Source organism: Macrobrachium rosenbergii, chromosome 12 (assembly GCF_040412425.1).
Source record: "Macrobrachium rosenbergii isolate ZJJX-2024 chromosome 12, ASM4041242v1, whole genome shotgun sequence".
NCBI lineage: Eukaryota > Metazoa > Arthropoda > Malacostraca > Decapoda > Palaemonidae > Macrobrachium > Macrobrachium rosenbergii.
Genome location: NC_089752.1, coordinates 99,372,028 through 99,391,557, shown reverse-complemented (window position 1 = coordinate 99,391,557; position 19,530 = coordinate 99,372,028). Strand labels below are relative to the sequence as shown.

Below are 19,530 nucleotides of genomic sequence, written 5' to 3'. Positions count from 1 at the left end.
ATCATGCTTTCTGAAACTGTGACAAAGACAAACATTCAAACCAGGCAATACGGGATCTGTAGTATGACTACAGATTCCCACGTTGGCCTTCATCACACTTCCCAGAAGAGCAAATACCACGAAAAAGGACTCATCAATATCGTCTAGGCATAGATCTTGCTCACCTTAGATACCACCACCTCCTATCTACCTAAGTCTAATTTTTTGCTCCCGGTGAAATTTTCTTGTTTCTGACAATGAAAAATTTTGAAATTCAACTCCAGGTCTCTCTCTCTCTCTCTCTCTCTCTCTCTACTTGTGGTACTACAATATCAAAATTCATTGTGTTTTAAAACGTAACCAATATCATTTTCAAAATGATGATACACTTACAAAATTTAACAAATACCAAGGCTACACGCATTCAATACAAAATAAATACAATCTACAACAAATAAAGACGAGAGGCCAAAATACCATCGTAATTACTTGAGTGATAATCATCTGCGTGTGTACTGTAGGTCCATAGAGAGAGAGAGAGAGAGAGAGAGAGAGAGAGAGAGAGAGAGAGAGAGAGAGAGTATTTGCGTTCTGCGTCTGAACATAAACCAAAGCCTCACGCGCACCTGTTTAAAACGAACATCTGGTAGAGAGAGAGAGAGAGAGAGAGAGAGAGAGAGAGAGAGAGAGAGAGAGAGAGAGAGAGAGAGCTGTTCCTTTAGAATTCATTATCTAGTTCCGACATAACGGGTATTTTCCTCTAACGGACCACATGACTCCACGCGGACTGAGTTCTAGAAGGTTGTATCAGTGTCCCTATGTGAGTAATTTAGGAATACCACAAATTAACAAAGCCATAGTTTACAGTATTTTCTAGTGTTGAATTGTATGAGCCCAACAATGAAATTCAAATTCAGCATTCTCCGGCATATAGCCCTGTCGTGATGGTTGGCTAGGGGGGTCATGATGTACTGTCTAGGTCTAGGCTATATGGTGGTTGAGAAGGGGAGGAATGGGTGGAGGTGGTGGCGTTAAGAGATGGGGTAAGGAGGGAGCAGGGAAAGGGGGAGCATTGGAGGAGAGGAGTGGTGAGGAGAGTTGGCCAGAGGACTGCCGCCGACTCCCACCAATGCCAACACGTGGGACAAACCTCTCTTCCTTCTCCCCCCCCCTCCCGCACCTTTCCCTTCCTCCACCACCTTAATCTCCACCTTCGTTCTTCTGCTAGTCAGACCATATCAAAATTTTCTGTTCGCGTCATTAATGAATGTGTATTTGTTAGCTGATCCAATGAAAACAAAAGCAAAAATTGAAGGGAAAAGCTTCGAAAGGAAAAAGCCGGCTAAAATCATGCACAACACTTCCTTCCTCAAGTCAGAGAGCGTGAAAGGGAACGTCCGACGGTCAAATCTCCTACCGTGTGCAAAAGTTCCTGAAGCCTTTCTTTTCGACACTGACTCTTCATAGCGCAAACTTACTGACAAACAGGCGTTTCCAGGGCTAATTTACCATCAAGTTCCATACAAAAAACTTTGGAACACTAACCCCTGGTGGGACTCGAACCCACAATCCTTGGCTTAGGAGGCCAATGCCTTATCCATTGGGCCACAGGGGCAACCTTCCTCTTGATGTTTTTATGACAGTGAATACTGAAATCCCGTTAAGCTTCTTTTCAAAAAAGGGACGGTAACGGACTAACATTAAATTCCTAAATATCTATAATAAACTTGTAGAGAAAAAAACTACTCAACTGCCACTTCTAAAATATGAAAATATATTCATCTTCAGTGATTGATAACTTCACATACATATGGCGTCACAATGGTTATGGTCCCAGATTTTGTTAAATGGGAGAATCAAGGTCCAAAAAATCATGACAATTATTATACATATGGAAAACAATCTCTACAAATGTTATCTGCATTAATACGGGGTTCAGAAAAGGATTCCGCAGTCTTCGTTACATGTTATATTTATATCTACTTAGAATTGTATAATAAGGAACAGAAGTAATCTGTAAGACAAATTAGCGTAACTGTAAACGATAATAACTGCTATCGTCTATTTTGATATTTAATGAATTATCATACCCGATACTTGCGAGTGCATGACCTGTATGCACACACACACACACACACAGCAAAAAAACAACCAAATAACCAATCTCTCATTAATACTTCAACTGTCGAACTGCGTATGAGGTCCCTGCTTAATCCAACTTCCCAAACATAAATCTACACAGAAGGCTCATTTCACAACATCCACTCGCCATTTCTAGGTCTTCCTCTCCTTCCTCCAAACACTAGGATTATACACTCCTTCATCAAATGCCATTCTTTCCACATGACCAAACCAGCCTACAACACTCCACCCTTTTTCCCCCCACACTACCTTTTTACCACTTTTACATATCTCCAAATTTCTTATTCCTTCAATCCTTACTTCTTATATATTTTGCAAACAATTCACCTAGTTTAACAATCCCTTCATATATTTCCACCTTGACTTCCATGGACCCCTTCATACATTCCCACCTTAACTTCTATGAACAATTTCAAGTCTCCTTCCAATCCACTGAATGCACTCTGCTATCTCTCTCGCTTTATCTTTTCTGTGAAACACTTCTTTTCTTATCCCTCCAAACTCTGTTCTACTTGCAGTTAAACACTTGAACTCTTGTGCATCCTAGTTACTGAGAAAATGCACACTGCCAATAATTATAGCAATAAGTTCCCTGGCAGAACTAGATTGGGGCAAATGCTCATCACAGACAGCTATGACAAATACAATCTCAGTCAAGAAGCATGTAAAGACACTGGAATACTTTAAAAGAAATATAAACTAATAAGCAAGCAGACAGCTACAAAATTTAGTTCAGCCATACTCACTAAATGACAGAACTCCAAGACCATCCCTTCAATGAGACTTAAGGTGGGCTCTAAACCCATTTTTCTAACTTGCTACACACCTACTCCAGCTCCTCTGCACTGACAAGAAGTCATGGTTAGCCTTGATTGTTAAACTTGTAGTGACCATGGTGACAACAGTTGCCTGATGTCTTCATAAAAATTGTCTTTCCTCAATAAACAGGACTTTCATGACCTGGGCATATGCCACAAGGGAAACAACACAGTATTCATTCAAAAAAGTTCTGTACAAAACTGAAATAAGGAAAAATATTAGATGCTTGGAATGGTTATTACAATGCATAACTACATGGGAACAAATGCCACCCTACTAGATTTATCGCCTATTGGGGTCAATACATGGTCCTAGGATGAAACTGTTTAACCATGGTCCTACAGAGAAACTGTTCCTGACTTCCCAAACAAGACCAAATGTGTTGATGACACACTGCTTTGGGCAAACCCACTCAAATACTTCAGCGAGCTAGCTATTCAGTGATGTATGTGGAAGGAAATAAGTCATTTTTTAGGTTAACAAGTTTGTTTTTCAAGTTGACAGAGACAAATTTGTTGGATTCAAAACCAGACTTTATGTCAGACCAAGCTGCAAATTCTTGGATGAAATCATGACTTCCCAAATCCCAAAAATATGACTGATGTCAGATCTTTGTTGGGCCTCATGAATGAAGTAATGTATGCTTTCAGTGTGGCTAAAAGAATGGAGCCATTTGAAAACTATTAAAACCAGGCAGTCAATTTGCTTGGAATGATGAACTCAAGCATAGTTATGAAGAGTCACAAGAAACTGAGCACATAATGGCAAAATGACAAAAGTAAAACAATTTGCCTGGCTACTGACCAATAGAGCACAGAACTGACGCTTGACTATTATGCAAATATTGTACAGGAATGCTAAAAAACTCATACAAATTTAAGACACATTTAAATGGTTGGTAGTGCTGTGGGGGCATAAAGTGTTGGCAGCACTGCCTACAGGTATAAATAGACTGAAACTGGTTATTTAGGGGTGGGGGGGGAAGGCCAGACAGGATGGGAGGGGACTGGCTAGCAATGCTTAGTGGTCAGAGAGAAGTGTTATTAACACTGCTCACAGGCACAAGCACAAAGAGAAAGGCTCCCTTCACATGAGGGGCTTTTCTCGCATGGGAAAATTGCAGCATGTTAGGGTGTCAAGAAGGGATGTCTTCACACACACGGTTTTTTCCTGTGTGGCTCGCTCACCATGCAGAAATCATGATTTGTAAATACCACTCAGTTCACCTTGTAGTTTCCTTGAGATGGAGGACGTCACGCAAAGAGTGAATTATGCATACTTAATGAACAGGGTGTTAAAAAAGAAAAGACAGTGTACATGGCAGACCCACCCAATAAACACCACGATACTTCAAGGAGCATTCTACTGTATACATTATATTCAGGCCTGAAAGGTGATGAAGAAAAGTTCTTCGATTATTTTCGCATGTCGTCTCCTTCGTTTCAAGAACTTGTGAGGAAATTGAAAGATGGAATTAGACAACAAGACAGTTAAGAGATCATCCATGCCTCCTGAAGAAGCTGTTGCCCTGACTGTGAGGTACGTGTAGGTGAAGGCAAATGAAATAGCAGTATGTATTACAATCAGTTTATTTACCTTTATACAGGAAATTATTGATGCTAGAATTTGTGTGCTGTCTAGAATATTAAACTGTATGCACTGCAGAAGGCGTGCGCACACGTACACATGCACACTCACATTGCCCAGTTTATCATCTGTGTTTAAAGACTTTACTAATGGGAGAAGGGGCATGAGAAAATCTTTATTATCATCTGCTTTCTGTTGCTCATGACATTCCATAAACTGGATCACCCTGTCCTCTAGACATCCTTTTTCGTTTCTCAACAGTTTGTGGACGTGTCACTCACTGACTGCCCTGCAGCGAAATCTTGGGGTGCTTCTTCAGACACTTCTCCTGTAGTGTGGTCCTCCTCCAGTGTGGTCTGAAGTTAAACTGTTTGCAGTGGTTCTATTTCCCATTACTTTCTTTAGGAAGGACAACTGCTCACTGAAAATGTATCGACGAGGTTGCACAGCTCCTGATCCAGATTTCATTTCGTGTTGTTTCTTCTTGTTCTTTGCATACAAGTCTCGTATGTTTCTCCAACTGCTTTGGACATATTTTCCTGCCAAAAAAAATTTTTTGTTTCAGTAATATATATATATATGTGTGTATATATATATATATATATATATATATATATATATATATATATATATATATATATATATATATATATATATATATATATATATATATATATATATATATATATATATATATATATATATATATATATATATATATATATATATATATATATATATATATATATATATATATATATATATATATATATATATATTATATATATATATATATATATATATATATATATATATATATATATATATATATATACTGTATATATATACATATATACAGTGGACCCCACCTATTGGCAGTTCCGGATTCACGGCTTCACCTATTCGCATATTTCTCTGTGGAATGTATATACATATTATTTGGGGGAAAATTCACCTACTCGCAGTATTTTTATAGAGAAATATTCACAAATTACTCTATTTCCATATTTTTGTAACAATGTGCTTTTTGTGATAAAAATATTAAAATCCTCAGGTATAAGCATTTTAAAGGGTTGTTTTGGTGAATTATCAAAATAGGCAGTTATAAGCAATTTTAAAGGGGTGTCAAGTATTCGCGGAATTTAGCTATTCGCAGGGGGGGGGGGTGTGGTACACATCCCCAATGAATACCAGGGGTTCACTGTATATATAATATATATGACATATATATACAATGTATACTGTATAATGGGGCAAGATTGCTGCAGGTTTAAAACCAGTCTAATTTTCCAAACTGCATTGGTGCAGTCGATGGGAAACATGATAGAATTGTAAAGCCAACTGACAGTGGTTCTATGTATTTTAATTACTAACATTACTTCTCTGTTATCCTTTTGGCTGTAACTGATACAAATTTTAGGTTTTACATTTGTTGACACTGGTTCATAGGGAAAGAATTCTGATTCGACCGCTTTTCAGGATTCCCTTTTATGGCAAAAAATTCATGAGAATGGCATGAATATACCAGTTCCAGAACAGTTGCCTTGGACAAATGACATACTGCCACATTTTCTTGTCAGGGATGAAGCATTTGGACTTTCAGTTAATCTTCTTCGACCTTATGGTGGACGATACTTAACCATTCAAAAGAGGATTTTCAATTAAACTAACAAGAGTTAGGCGCTATGCCAAACAGGTGGAGAATATTTCATCAACCTCTGAAAGTTAACACTGATTTTGCTGTTGACATTGCCAAAGCCTGTTGTGTCCTGCACAATCATGTTCGTCAAAGGGATGGATACAAATCTGTTGATACTTTGGTAACCACAGGACTTATGTGATAAAGCAAAAGGATTGCAGGGTGGAAGGTATGCCAATAAAATCAGGGATACTTACTGTAATTATTTCAACAGAGATGTTGAAACTGGCTTGGCAATACAAGGCAATGAAATGATGAGTAAGATGAGTAGACTACAGATATTTTGTAACTCATATTTATAGGTCACCGAACAGGAAAATAAATTCCATATAACTGTACACAGTTTGTTGTGTGGGTATAGGATACAAAATAAAACTTGCCTATGTTGATCTTTTCTGTGGTACTTTTTTCTTCATCAACTTCAATGAGCGACTGGCAAACCTCTACCCAGGCTTGTACTTTCATGTTTTTGGACTTTATAATCTTCTGACAAACTATCCCATAACACAGGTCTCTTTTCCACTTCACCAATCAGGAGTCCTATGTCAAGATAGCCTGCCATGATCTGTATAAGGTAATTGCATTATAGGCCCATTACATTGCATTGTAGTTTGTATGGTATTGCATTGACTTTGATGTGAATCCGTATGCACTCACTACAATACCATATGCACTTGCTACAATATAATGAAAAAATACCTACAAGACAATGTTTCCCCATATTGTATTATAGGCCTATTGCACTGGAATTGTAGGTGGTTTCGTATGGCGATGCATTTGAATGAAATTTAATGTGCATTCACTGCAATATAATAGGCCAACAATACAGTACATTTGCTACAATAGGAATACAACAAGATGTTGCGCCATATTGCATTGTAGGCCTATTGCATTGTACTGTAGCTGGTACGTAAAGAATAGTGGTCCTACTGCATCATATTATAGTGGATGTGTATTGCATTGTATTCAATGACAGTGAACTCACTCGCCAGGTTCGGAGGAAATTTGTAAAAAAAAAAAAAAATCGCTTAAAAGTCATTATACTACATTCTAACTAATTAGCAAAAACATTTCATATCAATACATAAAAATACATACCCGATTGAAAGAAGACGGCAAGGAGATCAACACCCTACCTCTGCTTCAGACGAACCACAACTGCCGCACGAAAAAAAAAAAAAAAAAAACGTTCGTCTGAACAGCTCCATACACTCCCTCAGTATTCTAGACCGCTCGGCGCCGCACGATGTAACAGTGCATGAGGCAGGTGAATCTCTGCCGCACGGGAATTTTGCTGCATCGTGCGAAGCAAGGTCCAGAGAGTATAGCCTATACTCTCTAGACCTTGGTGTGAAGGGTCTCATTAAACTTCATTGATTTCTATGCCGCATGGTTTTCCTGTGCTGGGAAAAAGCCGCTCGTGAGAAGGTAGTCTATTGGTGGTGAGGGGTGGCGTCTCCAGGGTAGGGTTGGTGTGGGAAGCCTGGGCATGATTGGGGGAGAGGGGTAGGCAGGCGTTTGACTTCTTGAGAGCTTTTGTGGTTGTTAAAAACACTTTTAGTTTTTCATTTGTATGTTTTTTCATATTTTGTTAAAGGATATTAACTTGTAATAAAACAATCATGCACAACATAAAAGAGAGAGAGAGAGAGAGAGAGAGAGAGAGAGAGAGAGAGAGAGAGAGAGAGAGAAGCATTTGATATCACGCTAAGAAACTCCCCCACATTCAGCATCTATAACACACACACACACACACACATTTTCCTTTCACCCCTATCATTTCTCATTTTTATGCTTGTCATAATTTTCACTGCATAAAACGATGAAAAACCAATAACAAAATAGTTACAATACGAGAATGAGAGAGAGAGAGAGCTCCCGTGATTGTTATTGACCTTAAAGCACATTCATCACATGCCACTTTATCACTTTTAACTGGTTGACATGGATACGTCATCAGCTCAATTATGAATGGTAGAAGGTGTGTGTTTTTCGTAAGCTTTCCCACTACTGGCGGCAACACATACCATTACCATTTTTTTAAAGGCCAATAGACTTATGTGTTGTAAACATATCCTTCTTTAACTGGTTATTTCCAGAAAGTATCAATACACTTGGTTACAAAAGAGCGTTTTCCTTCTTTGTCCAGTCGCACATGATTAGTAACTTTTTTAAAGGTTTCTAAGTGTCTGCCATACGCAATGCTTTCCAGGCAACACGTGGCTTTCATTGGAGTGCCTGCAGCATTGCAGGTGCTGTTACTTTTGTGTGTGCTGTGTATTATTTGTATAACCCCACCTTCTCCTGAGAAGGCAAGGAAGGTGTTGACCCTTCAAAAGAAGCTTAAATTATTGGGAGAATCCAGACTGATTGGTCTACAACACGTATCATGGAGGAGTATGGCATTGCCAAGCCATCTTTGCAGGATATCAAGAATACAAAGGGAAAGTTGAAGAAGTATGCGAGTGACACTGGGAAGATGTCCAGGAAGCAGATCTGCAAGGTGATGGCAAAACTGTCATGAGGACACTGAACAGTCAACATTAATCTGATTTCCTAAGCAAAGGGTGGTTCGCTTGTACGTTCATGGTTCTGAGTTGAAGGCTGCAACCCCTTCATTCCTTTTACTGTATCTCCATTTACATTCTCTTTCTTCCAACTTACTGTTCACCATCTCCTAACAGTTGTTCCATAATGCAGCTGCAAGGTTTTCCTTTTGACTCATCTCTGTTTCCTTTAATCCTCTTTCTTTTCCTTTTAATACCCTTTTATCTATCTTTCAAACCTCTCTGTCTCTTCTTTTTCACTCTAAGGATTATTGGGAAGGGATGAAATTGCTGGGATTGTAGTTCATTTTCAAAGCAGAATGGTAGGAGCTGTGGCGATTTTAACCAACTACCATTATTGGTAGTAGGCGATTTTAACCAACTGCCATTATTGGTAGTAGACGATTTTAACCAACTGCCATCATTGGTAGTAGACGATTTTAACCAACTACCATCATTGGTAGTAGACGATTTTAACCAACTACCACTATTGGTAGTAGGCGATTTTAACCAACTACCACTATTGGTAGTAGGCGATTTTAACCAACTACCACTATTGGTAGTAGGCGATTTTAACCAACTACCACTATTGGTGGTAGGCGATTTTAACCAACTACCACTTATTGGTAGTAAGAGATTTTAACACCCATCATCCAATATGGGATGAAAACTGTAATCAAGTTAATCAAGGAGTCATGAAAAAGTAGCTAATTACAACTGACAATCATTGTTGTTTAAATGAAAGTGAAGTTCCTACTTATTTCTCCTTAATCCATGGAATATTTTCAACTATCAATCTATCAATTTGCTCCTCTTCTATTACATATACTTTTGAATGGACTGTAGCTGAAGATTCATATACAAGTGATCACTACCCAGTAATCATTTTATATTTAACCCAATTACCAGCACCACAAATTCTAAAATACCAATTTGATAAAGCAGATTGGGAGAAAAAGATATATATAATGTGTTTACAATGAACTCACAGGACTACCAATTTGATAAAGCAGATTGGGAGAAAAGATATATATAATGTGTTTACAGTGAACTCACAGGAATGCATATATCTATATTATATGGATATACATACATACATATATATATGTATGTGTGTATTTATGGTGAACTCACTGGAATGCATGATGTTTAAATGCTAAGTACCGCAAGTATGATCTAGACAGATTTCATCTGTTTAGACACCTCCAAAAGACATACGCAGTAGCAGAAATTTGCGTTTTATGTGCTAGCATGAAAATCAGTGGACTAGCATTTTTTGAAAGAGCAATAATCTCTTCTTATCCACAGCAAGAGCGCCAAGGCCCTGCCTCTTATGCCTCATTTACCTCCTGGGAAACATTAAGTGGTAAAATGGCTAGAGGAGCCGAAGAGGTGCCTAGATTATTACACACACAATTACATGCGCTCGTGTGTGTGGGTATGTTAATATACGTCTCGTCAAAATTCAGAGCAATACTTAGGCAATTTTGTAACTGCATGATACTCATGATACTCTATATTTTGTTTGAGATTTTTTTAAATCTACGCATGGATTTTGCTACCTACGGACTGTGCTACACACAAAAAATAAACATATGAATATAATGCATTACGTGTGTGTGTGTGTGTGTGTGTGTGTGTGTGTGTGAATTTTAAATTACAGGAACATGGATCTACTTCCATAAAACTGTACATACTGTAGGTCTATATAAGAGGGGACACAGCTCAATACATATGATCCATGTCGACTGAAATATGGCTGTTCGTATGGTGATGGTATACCGATGTAGAGTGCTTGTGAATACAGGTTAGCATGACAATTAATATCAAGTCCGCATCTGACAGGCATAAGCATCCTACGTGGGAGCCGTGAACATTCACTTTCCAAATGCCTATTGATACTCTTCAAACGTTTACTGATTTATAAAATTTAGCCAACACTGGGGCACTTTCAGCAATTCAGCGCTTGAGACAGTGAAGAGGGGGAGTTGGAGTGGTTGGAGAGCAAGATTGAAGCCAGGAAGTGGGAAAAGGCTAACGAGCAGATACAACTAAGGACCGAAGGGATTATGCAAACACCTTTTAGAAATGCTTACAGTGTACTGTACGGGTCTAATCCAGTTATAGAAACATATTCCTCATGTCAGTCTTCATTGGTTAAGAACAAAAGCCACTGTATGTAAATCAACATAAAAATAGGAGCTATCGACCTTCACTAAGGTCACCTTTAGCTGTTACAAAAGGTAACTGCAGCGTTTACAAAGACATAAGTAAAAATAAAACTGGAAAAATTAAAATTAAAACTAAGTCTGGGGGTCTTCCTTGCGTATAAAGTAATCTTAATAATGAAAGTTTACACTCATCCTTTGCAGCATTTAATGACATTTCCCAGTGTACTGATTTTAGTTTTGAATGGGAAAATAATGGCGTTTTATTATTTCTTTACGTTGAAGTATACCGATCAGATAAGCAACGCCCATTTAATGAATGTGGGGAGTCTACCCACTAAGAGAGTTACATACATTACTTTTCCATTCACAACCTTTGGAGAGAGAGAGAGAGAGAGAGAGAGAGAGAGAGAGAGAGAGAGAGAGAGAGAGAGAGAGAGAGAGAGAGAGAGAGCGTGTAATTTCAGGATTGTTCCTTCGGCCTCACAGAACTTATGACCCTCAGTTTTTAGAGAGATCAATCACGTAAATAATACATTTAGTCAGTTAGGATATCCAAACCATTTTTTTCCAAATCCCTATCCACCCCAAAAGGTCCCCAAAAGGTTATTGTCTAACAAAAGTAATAAAACCCAGATGAACTTCAAAAATGTTTTAAGACAAAACAAGATTTTTGATCAACAGTAAATTAATTTCCTTTCACCTTTAACTATTTGTAAAACCAAAAATTTTGCAATAATTCTGTTGCGAATCTTGAATCAAATCCAGGCGTCTACATAACTCACGGTAAAAATTGTACCCAAGAATACATCGGGAAACTGGGAGAGATTGTTTAGTCAGATTAGCTAAATATAAAGATGCATGTAAGGCCAATTCTTGCGGCAGTGTCGTAGCCAACCATTGTCTTTATTTAGACCATCAAATTTATTTTGACAAGGCAAAGATTATCTGCCAACGCAAAAGATCACAAGAAGTAGAAGAGTAGAGGGCGCTCATCAGACAATCGGATACTGCTCAAGAAAACAAGGCGTTCAACTCTAAAGACATTTTCACAGAACGCTTAATATGCTGAGCAGCCAATCTGCCATTAGAGCCTTTAAAGGGAATCGCTCCGGCCACCAAACGGCTCAATTACTTATACAATAAGAGAACACCTTCAAGAAGTGATGATACTTAAGAATACAAATGGAAATTGAGAGTAACCAAGTAAAAAATGAGCCGAAGTTTCTTTGGCGCAATAGAATTTTCTGTACAGCCTCTACAGCATATAATCAAGGCCACCGAAAATAGATCTATCTTTCGGTGGTCTCAGTATAATGTTGTATGAGCCGCGACCCATGAAACTTTAACCACGGCACGGTGGTGGCCTGTCCTATATAGCTGCCAGAAGCACGATTATGGCTAAATTTAGCCTTAAATAAAATAAAACTACTGAGGCCAGAGGGCTGCAATTTGTTATGTTTGATGATTGGAGGTTGGATGATCAACATACCAATTTGCAGCCCTTTAGCCTCAATAGTTTTTAAGGTCTGAGGGCGGACAGAAGAAAGTGCGGACGGACAGACAAAGCCGGCACAATAGTTTTCTTTTACAGAAAATTAAAAGGCTTGAAAGGTGTAACAGGAGGAAAACCTCGCAGTTGCACTATGAAACAATTGTTAAAAGAGGGTGGATAGCAAGATGGAAGAAAAAGAATATGAATGGAGGTACGATAAAAGGAATGAATGGGGTTGCAGTAATGCCTACAGTGCACTGCATGAGGTGCAAGGAAAGCACTAACCCCCTACGGGGGATGATACTCTAGGATGACACTGTACTGACAGTTTTGTGTTTACTTTTTACTTCTCTGTACACCGTCAGCAATTACTTTTCAGTGCAGCTGAAGAGGACCTTAGTGAAGGTCGAAAAGCTCCAACTTTTATATTTATTTACTTAAAACTTTGTGTCGCTAGTGTGGCTTTTTCTTAATCGTAGGGATCTAGTGTTTATCGATCCTGTATTCACACGTTTATGAAATTATTCTGGTATGGCTTTTTTTCACAATGATGCAACCAGAAGACAGCTTCGTAGTTTCTTCTTCACATAATCCCTTACACATGTAAAAGGATATCTGATGAATAAAAACACTGCATGTTTGCTCCTATTCTCTGAAGTGAATGGCACTTCAAATGTCAAGCGAAACCCTAAAGGGAAGATTAAGTACCAACAAAGCAAAGACCGGAAGCCATCCTTTAGTACTCCATTCTCTGCTGTACCATGGCAAGAGTAAGGTTTCTTTTTACGGATTTCTCTGTCAGTTCTTCATCTTTCCTCCCATATCATTCCATACATATTTAAATGGCTATATTAAAAAAGGATCCTATTCTATTCTATCTATGAAGCCCTTAAAATGACTCCATAACAATTAAACCAGCCCTATTTACTTGCTCGAAAACAATTCAATATGGTACCTCATACGGTACCTGCATATGGAACAAAGTATTTCCTACACTACTTCGTTGTTAGCGTCACTGTGAAATGCTTTCCCATTTTTCTCCAAAACTTCATTAAAACGCGGTTGAAAATTTACTAAATTACTAAATTATCACACATATCTCGGATATTTAAAAAAAAAAAAAAAAACTACAAAACTTAGCCATATGTGAAGAAAATACTCTGTGAAATGTGAGTCTAATAGAGGCCCTCAAATGTATTGGTAGGTTTCTTCCCCACAGTGAATCACTTTACGTTTCTCTTTTTACACAATCTTTTAAATTCTTTCACAAATGGAAACACGGCTCTTTACCCGAAAGGCTTATTTATCATGCAGAAAAATAAATAATTAATAAAACCAAGCCAGTAATGACACATTTGTCAAGTTTGACCATAGTCTTTGCTCTAATCACTGAACTAGCCTACACACACACTACTTCTCTCACCGAAATACTCGACACTCTCTTTACCCTTCCCACTGAAATAATCTAGATCATGTATTTCATACCAATGTTTAAGACTTTTTTCCTAACTTACCTGAATTACTTACAACTCACAGGAATTTCAATTCTTCTTTGTATTATTCTGACGGATCAACACGGAATTTTTAATTGAATTGAATGCACAATACTGGCCAAAGGCCAAGCACTGGGACCTATGAGGTCATTCAGCGCTGAACCAGAAAATGACAGTAAAAAGGTTTGAAAGGTGCAACAGGAGGAAAACCTCTCAGTTGCGCTGTGAATCAACTGTCAGGAGAGGGTGGACAGGAAGATGGAAGAAAGAGCATATGAAACGTGGTGCAGTAAAAGGAACAAAAGGGCTTGCAGCTAGGGGCCGAAGGCACGCTGCAAAGAACCTAAGTAATGCCTACAGTGCACCGCATGAGGCACTAACCCCCTACGGGGGGAGGCAGCGTTTTACTTCACTGATTTTGTAGAATGGTCGACCTTGTAAACAAACATTTTAGGTCTTGTACTGGCATCCCTGATGGGCGAAATGGTAGCAAAGGCCAAGTTATTCAGATACATGTAATGCAGCACAGGTGCCAAAACAAACCCTGCAAGGGGAAGCCAAGAGCATTTCGTTCTAAATGTGATGTAGCACTACGATTTCAATGCTTGATCTGCAACATCAAAAAATCAAAAGATTCTGCAGCTAAGAATGAAATGTTTCGTTAAGTTTAAATTGTATCAATCACTAAAAAGCAAAATCTTTGCGCATGTCATTGAACAAGCTGGAGATAAAGAACTTAAGTCTACTGTTTTTACCATTATACAAGTCAGGGGTGTTTTGTTTGCATTTTTGGAGTTACATGATGTGGAAGTATCAAAAACAAAATGAAGTTTCAACAACATGTTGAAAATTAATGCAACAGCAATAATAATTATTCAATCATTTATCATAACCAGTTCATAAGATTACTCTCCAGGAATATTCCTTAATGCCACAACGTCCTTGTATGAGGAAGGCTTACATGAAGCTTACTGAGAAAATAAAAAATTATTTGTGTGATTTGGGTTCTTTTTCAAGGCCCATTTCATGCAAAATTAAAGAATTACCTAATCTTAGAAAAATTTACGATTTAACATGTTAAAGCATCTACCCAAGAAATCAATGGCGGGGAAAGACATCTATTTTCGATACCATCGCACTACTTCATTATCACTTCAGTTGTGTCTCAAGCTTCCCACCAAAGGTTTGCAAGGGCTCCTCAAATCATTCGCTTCATTCATGGAAATTTCGCAATCAGTTACACAAAACGCTGCCCCGGAGACTCATTCTTGACTGCAACCCAACAGTAGTTTGCAATTCTCACTCTAACCAACTACCTTCACTATATGTTGAAAGTCTCCTGAAACTTGACGGGCTTCTTGACTGTATCTCATTAGTCTATATCTAAGCACTCAGTATATAGAAGTTGGTTCGATATCTTTCCACCGTCGTAGAACTTGCTGATAATGTGATAATCGGAACCACAAAATCACAAAAGTGAAAGTAATGCCGTCAAGCACTAGCATTTTTCTTAATGAATATTCTCTTGCACCATCTTGACAAATCCCTAGACACATGCTTATCGACGATTGACTGCACATGACAAAACATGGTAAAACTCAATTTGGCTTTTCTACGACAGAACACTCAGTAACGATGTTCAGTTATAACTGGTCATTTAAAATAACCTCAGTTGCTCATTTCGTCAGTTCAACAAAACTGTACAGTTAAACTGAGACAAATGCAATGTTCCATATTTTTAACTGAAAGGAGTAACTAAACTGAGCGTGTGTGGGGATTCGTAACTGTACAGTTCTCAACTTCTCATTTCTAAGTTTTGTTGAGATGGCACGTCAAAACGAACTCTATTGATCTGAAACTTGCCTGTGGCACTAATGTTCCTTGTTTCTTGGGTAACTCTTTACATACAAACTGTAAAATACTAATAATGACAGAAAACAGCAATATAGAAACTTTACAAATGAATGCATTGCTGCCACTAAATGATAACTAAATATGCGTATTTACATAAAACATACATACGTATCACATTTATATTACACACGCGCGCACACATAAATTTGCCCTGATTTAAAGATATTTGAGTAAAGAAATCTGTTCTCTAGTGTACCCCACTATGGAACCTCAAACAAAAACTATGAAAGGTCATTGTACAAAAGCAAAAGTATTACAAAACATGAACAAACAAAATTTATATAATAGTTAAAGAGGCTGCTAAAAATAAATATTACCGAAAATGGCATTTCCTTTAAATTTCAATTAAATAATTGACCGCGTTCTGATGCAGTGACTTTACTGAAGATTCCGTGGTGTTATCAGTGACTGAACACCTAAAGACCCCAATGTTTGCAATATAAATGTAGGCCTACAAGATGAGAAATGGCTTTCAGAAACTGAAATTATATGAAAATTAATCGAAAATGTCATAGGCCATAAAAGGCCAGTTTTTTTATCGCGGTTATTGTAATCAATAACAATGTTTAACAAGATGAAAATATATGTGAAAAATCAATTGGTTCTTCACTTAATTCCTTTAATAATTTAATATCAGAACATTGATTTCGCCTTCGTAACCACTTTTTGCACCACTGTTTACGCATTTTAGTTCTCTTTTTTCTATTTGTTTGTAGCATTACAAAGAATACAACGAGAGCGGCAAGATCGTACTCCTCGGAATCCATGGTAAAAACTGAGGGATTGAACTGTGTGTGTGTGTATTTCATTTTTAACTGACGTCAGTTTAAACTGTGTCAGTTATAACTGAACAGTCATAACTGTCAGTTAAAACTGCACGTGTGTGGCCGGCCTAAGATGAGTCTAGGTTCATTTAAAATTACCTAATACCGTCTGCTTTATGGTATAGAGAAAAGTTTCTCCAACACGAACTTGGCGAGTTGATTACGTCGTAAGCATCACTAAAATATGCTTGCACAACTCTGGAATCACATTTATTGCCCCGAGAGACTTCTCCCCGCCCCGGCTATCCTGAGCGAAACAAAACATGAACAAACAAAATTATAGTTTTGCAAGACTATATATATATATATATATATATATATATATATATATATATATATATATATATATATACAAATATGTATACATATATACTGTATATATATGTGTGGGCACGCGCGCCTCCATGCACTTGTAGTTTCTTCATGTTACACCTTTTCCTCTTTGGAGGGGATGGCACCAGGAGAGTACAACCTTCCAGTTTATCAGCAAGTCTTCAGAAATGAGGTTGCTAGACTCCCACTTTTTTTCTCTCTCTCTTTCTAACCTCAGCAGACGCTAGTATCCATTTAACACTTGGTGAACAGAGTAGATCGAGAGCATTAACACACCCAGCAAACTTATTCCACAAAGCAGGTAAACGTGTCAACCACACATCAGCAACATAACTTACACGCATTACAAAAAGGTTGAACACCAGCCAAAGACCGTAATTGGAGAGCGAATCTTCTGTAAATGCTGGGTAATCGTTTGAAGCACTGGCTGGGACTACCAATAAATCTCTGACTTGCATTCAATGTGTTTATCGACGTATGTTTGCGATATATTATATTGAAGTGTGGACTCGCCCTAAGATTAGAGGTATATTACTCATCCACGGCTGACATTTGTACCTTCCAAAGGTGAAATTTGGGCTTGATACATCCCTATGCCTATGTCTGAATGTATTTATGAACGTATTAATGTAACTAGAAACCAAGTAAGAGACGGTTGCAACCCTGAAGCAGTTTGAACACACATCCTAGGAACATTGCCGTCCACGCCACGGCCGACTATTTTCCTCTTGCTTGATATCAGTCCCATATTGAGCTCCATTCTACGATACTTTTTCTCAGCCACATATAAATGTTAATGTAAATGGTAATTTTCCCTACGATTCTCATGATTAAAATGTCACAAATATAGTTTGGAAGTGGGGATTTTCTAGCGATCAGCTGGCTATACCATGAATCAAAAGAATCACAAAACAATAAAAAACTTAATTTTCACTAACATCATGAGAGAGAGAGAGAGAGAGAGAGAGAGAGAGAGAGAGAGAGAGAGAGAGAGATTTTTTTTATTTGATTATGAAGTTTAGGCCAAAAGACCAAGCGGTAATTCAGCGCCTCTTTTGCTCATATTTTTCTCCAGGAATCGAGTAGTTTTCACGAAGAAAAAAAATGTACAAATAAATATGTATCTATATTTACTTGAAATAATCGTTCTCTCGCAAATATCCCAACAGGTTATCTGCATATAGTGTCATTTAAATTTCTGAAATATTTTCACGATGTAAATGGAATTTCCTCCTTCAGTGATCTTCCGTAGAACAACAGTGAACCAGAAGGTGCTCAACTGACTGGAATATTACCGAGGACACACTCTGGGGAACGAACGGAAGATGATGTATATATTTGGTCATGAAAATTATTTTACGCATTCGCTACTACTGCGTGCAATAAGCGTCTCTCGGTAAGTAACCGATTAGGAAAAAAAAACTGGAGGCATAAAAAAAAAAAAAGATTCCTCCACTTCACCTCTCATGCGAACACCGACCTACGATTAATGAACTGAAGACAAATGTAAGGTTTTTTAAAGCAAAATATTTTACAGCTGGTTTTATTTTTGCGCTGCTTCTCTTATTGCTTGTAGTCTAAATCAACAGCTGAGAAGTGATCTAGCCCCGGCACAAAACGATAATTTATTTTCCTTTATAAATTCCTTGGTACACAATTTCCCCATCTCGCATCCACTCGGTCGTCACGGAATTCCTGACATTTAATAATGCAGCTGGCATTCTCTTGACAACGAGAATTATTCCTTCCGGTAAAATAGGCCAAAGCCAAATTTAAAGTTTAATAACACACTGTGGTTACAAGACACACAAAGCCTTCTAATATACTTTACCGTGGATGCAAGCATCAACATCATCTGACAAAAAAAAAGGGGGGGTCCCGGGGGTTTAATAGCCTTCCCAAAGATTCCAGAGTCCACGACATAATAACCGGGGTCCGGGTTGCCTCATAACGCAAAGGCTTATTAAAATATATGTTAGCAATATTGTGGGGACAAAAAAAATTTCCAGGAGAGAGAAAGGTCTTCCCTCCCCCCTGGGCGCTCCCCATCCAACACCCCTTGTTTCAGCCCGTCCAGAGCGTACATATTTTGCCTTCAATCTGAGATACTGACCTTAAGCATTGTCATTAGCATAATCTTAATGCGCTTGGGGGTCGTTTCTCATGCCCAACTGCTTCTCCAGTGTCGTTCCTCTAGAAAATAAAAAGGGTGGGAGGATAATGGTGGGGTTCTTAGGGGACAAATTCAGATGCCTCGCTCGCAACCTACTGGGTGCGCGCATGCAACTCTGAGACGCCCCGAGGTCAACTTATTACGACCGAGATATGGAAGAAAATACATAAATAATACCTTACTATTAATGAAGATGACAACACCTATATGCCAAAGAAATGTCGTTTAGTATCATGGATGGAAATTAGCTAAAGGTGAGGGGCTTAAAGCTACGTTTAGAAGGAAAGACTCATGCATCTCACCAATCAGGACGGTAAAATTTTTAATGAGCAAATCTTACATGAAAATTCTACAATTT

The 19,530-nt window shown here is 38.1% G+C and overlaps 2 long non-coding RNA genes and 1 other non-coding gene across 3 annotated transcripts in view; all 3 read right to left on the bottom strand.

The window, feature by feature from the left end:
- Window positions 1–19,530, bottom strand: part of LOC136843787 (uncharacterized) — a 252,844-nt gene that overhangs the window by 104,682 nt on the left and 128,632 nt on the right. The window lies entirely within an intron of this gene.
- TRNAR-CCU (transfer RNA arginine (anticodon CCU)) lies at window positions 1,522–1,594 on the bottom strand. The gene has a single exon. It is a non-coding gene; the product is annotated as a tRNA-Arg (tRNA).
- Window positions 4,514–8,762, bottom strand: LOC136844273 (uncharacterized). Its single transcript, XR_010854799.1, has 2 exons — window positions 7,325–8,762; window positions 4,514–5,066 (listed from the first exon to the last, which is right to left on the bottom strand). It is a non-coding gene; the product is annotated as an uncharacterized lncRNA (long non-coding RNA).